Below are 11581 nucleotides of genomic sequence, written 5' to 3'. Positions count from 1 at the left end.
AGCAGCCCTGCTCCAGCTTTCTTGGGCAGGCCTGGTTCTCCAAAGAATCCCACTTCCATGCTGAGGATCTATGGTCCTGGTGAACTTGAGAGCCAACTACTGGAGAGTTAGGAGATGGGTGAGTTTGCCTCCGATAGAACTGGAGGCACTATCCCTTTCAGTAAGGAAGGGACTGAGGACTCTCTCAGCAGCTGCCAAAGCACCTTTTCCTTTGGGAAACATCCACCTTCTCTCCCTGAATGGTACAGTTTGCTCCAGCCTGGTCCACTGTGAGAAAAAGGAAACTCAACTCAGTAAAGTCACAACACCATCTGGTAAGTCTGCTGTGTGCACGACAAGACACCTGGTCCCTCTTTGTCGGGAAACCTGTAGTACCACTGGTGTAGGAGTCAAAGTTAAGCAGGATTCGAGAACCTGGCCTCTGCCCTGCCTTCCAGCCCCATTTACCCATTGTGGGTGGAGGCTGCTGGCCACAAAGGACATGGCAGTAGGTTACAGCACTGTCAGCTTGTGACCTGGGGACAGGAATAATCTCCCCTTTTAAGAGCTGACAGGAGACCCCATTTGGCAGGGGATAGTCATCACAGGTGCAAAGCAGTTCTTAATAGAATCCCATCAAACTAAATGCCTGGGGAGACTTCCAGAATAAACAACTGCACCCAGAAAAGAAAAACACAGAAACTAAGGCCGACCTGTGTTTTGTAGGCAGGCTCTGCAAGGGGATCTTCAAGGAAGCCTAAAGAAAAGGATGGAAAGGCCCTCTTCTCTTCTATATCAATATGCCTAGTATAAGAAAAGGCCCAAAAGGATCCTCTGGGTACAACTGATAGTGGGAAAGCCACTTAAGATTGATTATATCATGATAATGATAAGGAAGACAGGTCAGACTCAAAAATATCATGTGCTCCAAACCCTTGAATGCAACTTGGAAGAAAAAAGAATAAGGCACAGTTTTTGTATATGCTATATAGTCTGACTCCTCTCCCCTGAGATGAAATTTGTTGTGCAAATTACATGCACAAAAGCCATTTATAAGGATTGTTTCAGAATGTGGATTTAAGAAATCGTCCAAAATTAGAAAAGATAAAAGAAAGTTATAGGAATGGAAATATCTTTTAGTGCAGAAAAATAGAAGATAAAAGAAATGTTTCTAGATAAGAAAGTATTTTGTTTGGTGAAGTAATATTCTCGTGCTAAAGTCTACAGTGAAAGAGAGGACAAAACTAAGGATGTAAACAAGTTGTGAATGTCTACATAAGTCACAGAAGGTTTGTGGAAGGTAAATCTCAAAAAGTTTGTGTCTGTGATTAAAATGGCTATAATTACCCCCCAAAAGTTATGAACTTTAATGTAATGATATGAAGCAAAGTCTGAAACATTTATTTGCTTTTGTCTATCAATATGATTTTCTTTGACTAGAATTTTCTTTTTTTAAATTTTTTTATTTGTTTTCTTATATCTCTTAGGTTTCATTACTTATAGAAACTAAGTCTTAAAGGAATTAATGTTGGTACCTGCTTCAAAGTTTTTAAAACTATTACTTTGTAACTGGTTGAACAACTATTATTTTATAACAATATAGTTGACACCCTAAATATGTAAGTATACTAGATACATGTATACATCTTGAAATGATAGCTTTCTGAGCCTTGTCTAAGTGTTACATAAAAGTTTATAAAATGAAAGTTTATGTAGGTTGACTGGAAAGGTAATTAATAAGTGTTCTCCTTTATACACTGTATCAGACATATAAGGGCCACACTATCATTTGAAGACACTATGGGTTCTAAATAGTGGAATGTATTACAATTCTTATTACATATATAGACCACAATTTTTCATATCTCTGGTTGTATACATAGTACATTCACACCAATTAGTGTCTTCACACCTGTACTTTGGATAATAATTATCATCACTTTCAACCATCATTAATTACCCCACCCCTACCTCGCTTCCTCTCCCACCCTTCTACTATACTGGTCTACCTCATACTCATTTATATATAAGTTAATTAGTGCTATAGATGTGTGTGTGTATGTGTGTGTNCACCCCTCTGCCCTATCTAGAGTTCATATATTCTTCCCATGCTCCCTCTCCCTATCCCACTATGAATCAGCCTCCTTATATCCAAGAATATATTTGGCCTTTGGGTTTTGGGGATTGGCTAACTTCACTTAGGATTATCTTCTCTAACTCCATCCATTTACCTGAAAATGCCTCTTTTATTGCTGAGTAATATCCATTTACCTGCAAATGCCATGACTTTATTGGTCCTATGACAGCTCCTCTGACCTTAAGGGTCTGCAGAAAGAGAAAGAGAGAGAGAGAGCATGAACCCCTTTATTGAGGAGAAGCCATTCAAATGAGGCAAGGGGTCAGATTTAAGGGATTTGAGTCCAGCTTCGTGATGTCTGCTGCCAGCAGTTGACTGACATCTGGGAAGGCCACAACCAAAGGCAGAGCAAGAGAAGGGGACACACAAAGGGTGTTTCCATGGAACATTCTATCCCAAACAGGGCAAAGGGGTAGTGTTACAATAGAATAGGTGAGTGCAGCTCCTGAAGACACATCTTCTACTTCCTGGGCTGGGACAACGCCCAAGTCACCATGAAATGTAGTGATCTAGTGATCTGTCAGAGCCTCTTGCTTCAGGATGGAAAGTGTGGGTCATTCAGAGTGGCTCCCCACAGGCAAGGATAGAGAACTGGCTTAATTTTCTATAGACATATAAATCAGAGCAACTTTGAAAAATTTTTGATAGTCAAACTAAATACACACACACACACACACACATACACTGTACAATCCTGTAATCCTACTCCAGGGTACAAACTCAACAGAAATAAGTTCCATGTGCACAAAAGACATGAACAAGAATTTTGGTATCAGTTTTATTGAAATAGCCCCAAACCGTAAATGATCCATATATTTATCCACAGTTGATTGAACAAGTAAATTATATAGTCATGAAATGAAATACTATGCAGTAACAAAAAAGAATAAGTCACCGTGATATATATTACCATTATTGAATAAATCTCAAAAATAAAAAGTAAAATGAAAAAACAAAATCAAGCTTTAAAGAGTAGGTGTTGCCAGGCAAAGCAGCACATGCCTATAATCCCAGCAACTGGGGAGGCTGAGGCAAAAAGTTCAAGGCCAGCCTGGGCAACTTAGTGAGACCATGTCTCAAAATAAAAAAAAATAATAAAAAGGACAGAAGATGAAGCTCAGTGGTAAAGCACTACTGGATTCAATCCCCTTTACTGGGAAAAAAAAGTGTAATTATTATATAATTCTACTTATATGATGCATAAAAACAGACAAATTTTGTGTATGGTGGCAGAAATCTGAAGAGCAGTTAGCTTTGGTGGGAGGACAGCTACCCAGAAGGGCACAGTGGGTAGTCCTAGGACCCTGGATATAGTCTATATTTTGATCTACTTAGTAGTCATATGGGTTCATACCCATTTAAATATTTATTAAGCTGTACACTTAATACTTATAAATTATGGCAGGTACACCCTGATAAAAATATATAAATAAAAAACTGTAGGGACCAAATTTTTTTAAAAAGATACAAATATTTCTTTTCCCAAGGAATATTAATTCTCCTCCTAAATTTTTGTTGCTGGTCATGAGATTATTAAAATTTTATAAAAGCTGGTTTTGTTTCAAATCACATATTTCCCCACTTAGGATCAAATGCTAAAACGTGAGCCATTTTCATTCATCCATGTTCTGTTGGATGTCCATTTCCATTGCTCCGTACACACCAGCACACCGGGAATCAGAGAACTGAATTTGAACCCCTGCTGAGCTGCTCCTTAATCCCTTCCTCTCCTGCTTTATCTGCTTCCTGGATACCAGGAGGCCAGCAGCTTTCCTCCACCGCATGTTCCTTCCCATGATGCTATATCTCACCACAGGTCCAGAAACAACACAGCCAAGTGACCATCTGAAACTGTGAACCCCAATAAATCATTCATCCTTTAAGTCGATGTTCTCAGATATTTTGCCAAGGCAGCAGAAAGCTAAGACCTCTAGAACAGGGTTCAGCAAATGAGAGCCTGCAGATAAATCCTGCCAGCTGACTGTTTTGTAAACCAAGGTTTTTATTAGACCATGGCCATGCACATTCACTTATTTATTGTCTATGGCTTTTTTTCTGCTAGAAGGACAGAAGAGGGTAGTTGTGGTAGAGATTACATGGGCCATGATGTCTGAAATATTTGCTGACTCTTCACAGAAAAAAAGTTTTCTTGTCTCCAATTTAGAAGAATGCCTAGCACAAAGGATAAATGTAAAATAAATGTAAAGACTATTCCTATTGGCTCTCTCATTCTTTGGGCTTGCTTTTTTCCTAATGGCACAATCAGTTCTCTTTCAGCAGGATGGCTCTTGCCTGGAACTACTTCACTGATAGCATTCCACACTATACTTCCCGAGAGAAGAAAGAACTCATTCCCTTGGATCAGAGAATTAAAGTTCAAATTCTTCTTCACGTCATGAGGGCATCTCAAAGGGAGAATCAAAAGACTTTCACAGGTGAGCAAGATAAATCAGATTCTACCTGCCCTGCATTTCTTCAAAGGAACACTTTAGATCTTCCTTTGCCAACCAAAATTTACATAATGACCAGGAAAACTTCTAAATTTTCTATCACAATTTGTTATATATAATATCAATATCTTTCAAAACACAGAGTACTTTGAAATTCTAGTATTTTTTTCCTGCAATTCTTTTATCACTGAAATTAAACTACTTTAAGCCTAAGTTATGATATCACTTATATACCATCCAAACCTGCCTTTCTGCATTTCCCCCTCAGAATCTGCCTCTTGGACATCTACCTCACACAAGCTTCCACCAAGTCCCATCTGATTAGGGTTTCGTTTAGTCTCTGAGCTTTGTTCCTAAACATTGTCTCTGGGCCTACTTTAACTCCATGATCCATGTGAATCTAGGCTCACCCCATCCCCGTGTACATCCAGCTTCCCAGATTCCAATTCTGCCATCTTTGGTAAGATAGTTACAACATTCAAAATATATAGAGAAAAAAAATACGTAGAAAATTGCTGTATAGCATATGACTCACTAATCCTGGGAGGTGCACTGAGAGGAAATAATTCTGTTATAAAATACATTTTGGAAATGCTGAATTCCCTACCACCACCATCAATGGTGATTGTGAAGTTCCATAGTAAAGACATCTATTTGGTTTTTAGATGTTTTATTTATGCATTGTAGTCATACATAATAGTGGGGTTCATTTTTACATCATACATTTGTGGAATATAATTTGCTCTATTTCAAATTCCGGTAATTTCAGTAGTCTCCCCTCTTCCCTCTCCTTGTTCCCCTTCCTCTCCTCTACTGGTCTTATTTCTAGTTGGTTTTGTTTTGTTTTGTTTTGTTTTTTCATTTTTACTTTATAGATACACATAAAGGTGAAATTCATTTTGGCATATTCACATATGTACACAGCATAATTTGGTCAATTTCATGCTACAGTTCCTCCCTTTTCCTGTCCCTCCTCCCTCCCCCACTATCCACTTCCTCTCTTCCACTAATCTTCCCTCTATTTTCATGGGATCCTCTCAAAACCCTTATTTTCCCTCTACGTTCTGCATAGGAGAGAAAACATTCAACCCTTGACTTTTTCCATTCCATAGCCCATACTTTGGGAAATGATAGTTGATTTCAGCTATAACAAGTTCAAATGCTTTAAATGTCCAGGTGTGTAAATAAATGTGAGGAACATTTTGGTAGAAGATGTAGGACTCGTAGGTCCTTACTTTCTAAAGGCATTCAAGTTCAAAGCACTAAAAACAAACAATGGATTGAGAAATAGAGAGATTTGTTGGTCAATCAGAGTGCATTTATGGAGAAAAATACAACTCTTGAGCCACAGTTCTCAGTTCCTGATCTCAGTCACTCTTCAGCTAACAAGTAAAAGCAAGAGTCTCAGAAGGAATAACTTAGTAGTTCCACCGTAGGATTGTTGATTATTTTGAAATGGTTATGATTTACAGATTTCAGTCAGCTTTTGCACTGCTGTGACTAAATGACCTTACCAGCACAACTGTAGAGGAGAAGGAGTTTACTTATGGGCTCACAGTTTCAGAGGTCTCAATCCATAGATAGACAACTGGTTCCATTCCTCAGGGGTCCAGGTGAGACAGGAACAACATGGCGGAAGAGTGTGGCAGAAGTAGGTTACTGGTGATCAGGAAGCAGAGAGAGAGGTCTCCACTATCGAGATATAAAATATATATCCCTCAGCCACCCCCAATTTCCACCTCCTTTGGCCACGCCCCACCACTCATTTAATCCCCATCAAGGGTTAATTCACTAATTGGGCTAAGACTCTTACAACCCAATCATTTTTGCTCTGAACCTTCTTGCATCGTCTCACACGTGAGCTTTTGGGGGACACCTCACATCCAAACCATAAAAAGGTTCATGTCAATACAAAATATCAAATTCATGTCCTTACCAAACATACCCCAGGCCATCTGTTGTTACCTTTTATATTGTAGATAAAGCAATTTATGTTCAGATTATTTGACCTCCCTGGAATTAGATTGATCAAACTGACACTTGAGTTCGGATCTCTCTGCTTCAAAGTCTGTGTTCTTTCTGACTACTATTATGCCTCCCTCCTGGTAGGACAGGAATGTGGTACTTCACATGACAAGGGTAATACATAAAGGCAAGTAATGAAATCTTCAGCTAACCTGGCAGAGTTGAGTGGCCATATATTTTCCAAAAGTAATCAATTCACAGGTCTTTTTTAAAAAATAGCAATTATAATAATGGTAGACCTACCATTTTTTAAACACTTGCATTACTAAGGTCCACATTAATCATATTCCATTATTCATATATCTCCATATTGTACATTATGTTCATATTATTCATATAATCTCCTGCCACCACAACATCTTCAAAATAGGCAATATGTGCATTTTTAAATTTAAAAATAAAACAACTTGAGAAAAATTAGGTAAATTTTCAAAGTGACAGAGCTTTTAATAATAGTGGGATCTGATGACCTGTTGTTTCTTACACGGAGCTCCACTTCATGTTGTAAACCCGTGGCTTTGGAATAAAAAAGGTATTTTTTAATCTCTTTATTAGGACATGCCAATATTAAAAACTATCCTTTCTAGTCAAATGGTTCTCTGACAATTTAAGAATTGCTTTAATATACGTAATCTCATTTAATACTGCTAATGGCTCTGTGGGTAGAGAAGACAGGTTTCAAACCCCCCACATAAAAAATAAAGAATCTGAGACTCTTCCCAGCGGCTGAGATATGTGTAAAGCAGAGCCTGAACATGAACCCACATTTTCGGCTTTTCATGATCATGATTCCAACATACAGCATAAGAAAAAAAAAAAACAGAGGTATTGAGTTCTCATTTCACCAGAAGGACACAACCAAAAGAAATTCAAGTCACAGAGTGAAAAACAATTGCAGGTGTACCTATGAATTAATAGTTGGGAAAAAGTTACTCAGGTACTCTAGATTCAGAATATTCTGTGTAACAATGATCCTTCTTAATCTAATGCAAAATTTCTTTAGCATTTTACTTTCCCGAGTCTCTATTTCAAGGCAGTAAATACCTAAATTGTTACCAAGTAAAAATACAGACTAAGAATAGTATAAACTTGCAGACATTTTAGATCTCCCATTTACTGATACGCAAGAGAAATTGGATGAATTCCAAAGACATAGTGCTGAAATCAGGTGACATACTGTTATGACTCCATTTATATTACACTCTCAAATAACCAAACACTAGAATTGCAAAGAGTTATTGATTCCAAATGTTGGAGATGGGGTGAGGGGGATTGATGGATGTGACGATAAAGGGGTATCATGAGGAATTTTGGGGGTGATGGAGTTTTGTATCTTGGTTATGGTGATATTAAAAAATGTGATAAAATCACATAGAAACACACGCAAACACACACACGCACACCATATGAGCACATGTGGCTGGTAAATTTGAATAAACTCTGTGGATTATACTAATGCCAGTTTCCTGATTTTAATATCTCCCCATGATTATATAAGATGTCACCTCTGAAGAAAACTGGGTGAAGGGTACAAGAACCCCTGTGTATAATTTTTACAATTTCCCGTGAATCTCTATCTCAAAATTTAAAAGATATTTGTTAAATCTCCTGATCTTGGCAGAGGACCTTGGATCAACAGTGCCTTCCTTAGACATCACCAGCCAAGCCTTGGACAAATCTCTCCCACCATCTTCAAAAGCCCCCTAACCCCCAAGAAAACCTGGGCTCTCAGGGCTACTATCAAATGTATCCCAAATCTAAACTGGTTGCTTCTCTTGAAAATACATCCACAGGATAAAGTTCAAATTCATCATTTAATAAGGCAACCAAGATCATTATGATTCGAATCCTGCTTGCTTTATCATATGCTCCTCCCTCCAAAACAAAGTACTCTCGTGCTCATCTCACGGCTCTGGTTATGCCCTCTAATCTTTCTGGAGTGCTCCTTCCTAGTCCTTCCAGAGCCACTCAGCTGAGAGTCCTCAGCAGCCCACAGTAGCTGGGGGTAGGAGACCTTGGGAAACTTCTTGCTTCCCTCCATAGACCAACAGTTTTTCCACACAGTGCAACTCCGTTCCCAACAGGCCGTGCAGCTAAGGAGCTGCACCCGGCCAGCTAAAAGCTCAACTCATCAACAGACTCACTGAAGATTCCTCACAGCTTCTCTCCACATCCAGGATTCCCAAGCCTTTGCCTCTGCCAAGGACTAAATCCACTTATCTATTTTTCAGAGCTCTCTCTCTCTCTCTCTCTCTCTCTCTCTCTTTCTCTCTGTGGATCCAGGAGTGAAACCTAACCTAACTAGTCCCCAGAAGGGAAGCCTGTGGATTTTCTCTCCCCTCATTTTAACTATTTACTGCACACCTAGTTTTCAGAGGACGATGGTGGTGACAAAGAGGAGCACTAGGACCAAGATATGGAAACGATAAATTCTGGATACTTGGCCCATGCAGATTATCTCTGAGAGGCTGAGAACCAACAGTGTAACTTGCAACAGACAACCCCAGGTGTGCAGAGTTTATTTTAGAGAGGCAAGATAGCATGACTGCAGCTTAACTCAAGGTGTGAGCAAAAGAAAGAAGACCTGTTCCATTTCAGAACCTGTGATGCCAGATCCAGTCCTGCTGGTTGTTTATCCTGAGGACTTCTGTCCACCTGTCTTCCTTCTCGCTCCAATTTTTCTTCCATGTTGCCTCATGTCATTGACAAGCAGTGAAACTCCTGCAGTAGGTGCAGTTCAAACAAACTTATGAGAAATTATTGAAGACCCACATCAGCACAAAGGAGTGGAAATATATTTTTGAGGTCAGTTCTCATCCCACAGAGAACACATTTTTATCTAGCTCCAGAGCTGATTTTTAACTAAGAGGGATATTCTGATTAACCTTATCATGAAAGTCTCTTCCCATCATAACTGCACAAAGCTAGCTGGATACTCAAGCAATGCATATGGATAAGATAAAGAATTGTCGATCTTTTTAAATAATTCAGCAGCATATTAATCTTTGTGAACTTTTGGGGACTGTGTTAATGTCAGCTTTGCTTTGGTTCCCTGAGACCACAGAGAATTCAGGCCACGTTTCTCACCTTCGTTTAAGAATTATAGCAGAGCAGGCTCAGAAAAGCTCAAGTCTGGAAGTTACGCTGGAAGAGGATAGGAAGCATTTGGAACCAGCCATACATAAGCATTCTGTAAGGTACCATCCTGTCCTGAAGGGCAGCATTCTGACTCTTCTTATTCTCAGTCCCTTTACCCAGCACCGTTAGTCATAACCTCCGAGTTTGCTCATAACACTCAGTGGAAAATGAAAAACATGACTATCAAAGCAAAGGGTTCCTTCCTCTCAACTAGCCATCCCTATTTCAGGCAGTCCAGAGTGTGAAAATTGCCGAGATAGACATCAAAACAACAGAGAAGTTATCTAGTCAATCTGATGATCCAAGTTAAGGTGTATACATTAATAGTCTTTTACACAGATCAAAATACCAAGATATTGCAGAATCTGCTAAGAAACACAAATGCACAGAGCTTGCAGTGATTTTCTCATTCAACCAAGGTTATTTATGTGTTGAATTCTAAATGCCTTGATTTTATAATCTATCGACCTTCACCCCAATCTGTACCTATTTGCAAAATGTTGAATCTTCTCATTATTATGTGATGAACCATTTTAAATGGAAGAGTACTCCTGAAGAAAGTGTTTTCTAAATCCTTGCAAGACATTTTAATCTAACTAACAATTGAGGTATATGTCTCTTGGGAATGGATTTACAGTACTGCAAACCATGCTTGTTTATCAAAAGAGTCCTCTACTCATTGTTTTCTTGAAGTATTGACAAGTTACAGGTTCAATAAGTATAAACTTGAGTACCTGTACCCCTGAATTTACTTGGAAAATATTAGCAGGAATTATGCCTTTTAGAAGTAAGAATTAATCAATCTTCAGCTTTGTTGAAATGCCAACTTTGAAAAGTGGGGTTGGTCCTCTGATAAGCAGAAGCTCAGTGCTGGGGATTGCTAAAATCTTAAACTAGAAGGGAACAACTTATCCAAGGCAGCATAAAAAGAAGCAGAAGCATGTTTACAAACCAAAATCTACTGATGATAGCTGCAAGTAAGAGACCAAAGCACATTAAAAAAAAAAAAAAAAAAAGCAAAATCCAAAATGCTAGAAATGGAAGGAGACATGATCAGTGAAATTTTGAAGTCATCAGGGCATTTAATCAGACAAAGACTATGTGAGGAAGAAGCAAGTAACATCCAAAGTGCTAACTGCAAAGAACATTCCAGCAGTTGGGGTATGTCTCATGCTTGGGTGAGTGGGAAGGACAGAAGCAGCTGGCTTAAAGCATTAGAGGCAGGCTGCAGAAGCCTTTGATCACAGGCAGGGAAATAGCGTCGGGGTCAACCACTGCAAAATAGGTCCCAGACTCCAGAAGATTCTTCCTAGCCTTTGTCAAATCACTTCTGTGAAAAATAGATCACACAAGAAAGGGCTTTTGGCACAGTTAATTCAGAGCCTAACCAATATTGTTAAAAATTTAAAAGACTCTGTTCTAAACACTCTACATTAATATTTATACTCAAGGTAAAAAAGCAAGTCAGTTTCCTTAATTCTACTATCAAAACGTTAACCCTTTCAAGTACTCAGTTTAAAGTATATGGATCTCCTTCAATCAATAATACAGAGCTGTTGTACTAAAGAAAGGAGGCACAGATCTTCATACAGTGGTCTATCCATCTAATGTTCAAATTCTCAATGAAATAACTGATATTCAGAGATAAAGGATAAGAGACTTGCTGAACATCCATTTCCTTCCATTCTCTAAGCCCTGCCTGTCCCTGAAGCAAGTCAAATACCCAGAAAAGTTATGTGCAGAGACTATTATACTAGTTCCCTGCAAATGCCTTTAAAGGCCAATTTAATATTGTCTTTGTATTAAGACTAAAAAGTTGTCATCTTTTATAAAATTGCTATTGAAAAACTGT

Source organism: Marmota marmota, unplaced genomic scaffold (assembly GCF_001458135.2).
Source record: "Marmota marmota marmota unplaced genomic scaffold, marMar, whole genome shotgun sequence".
In the NCBI taxonomy this organism is placed as follows: Eukaryota; Metazoa; Chordata; class Mammalia; order Rodentia; family Sciuridae; genus Marmota; species Marmota marmota.
The sequence above is the reverse complement of the archived record's forward strand: the minus strand, read 5'-3'. Positions refer to the sequence as shown.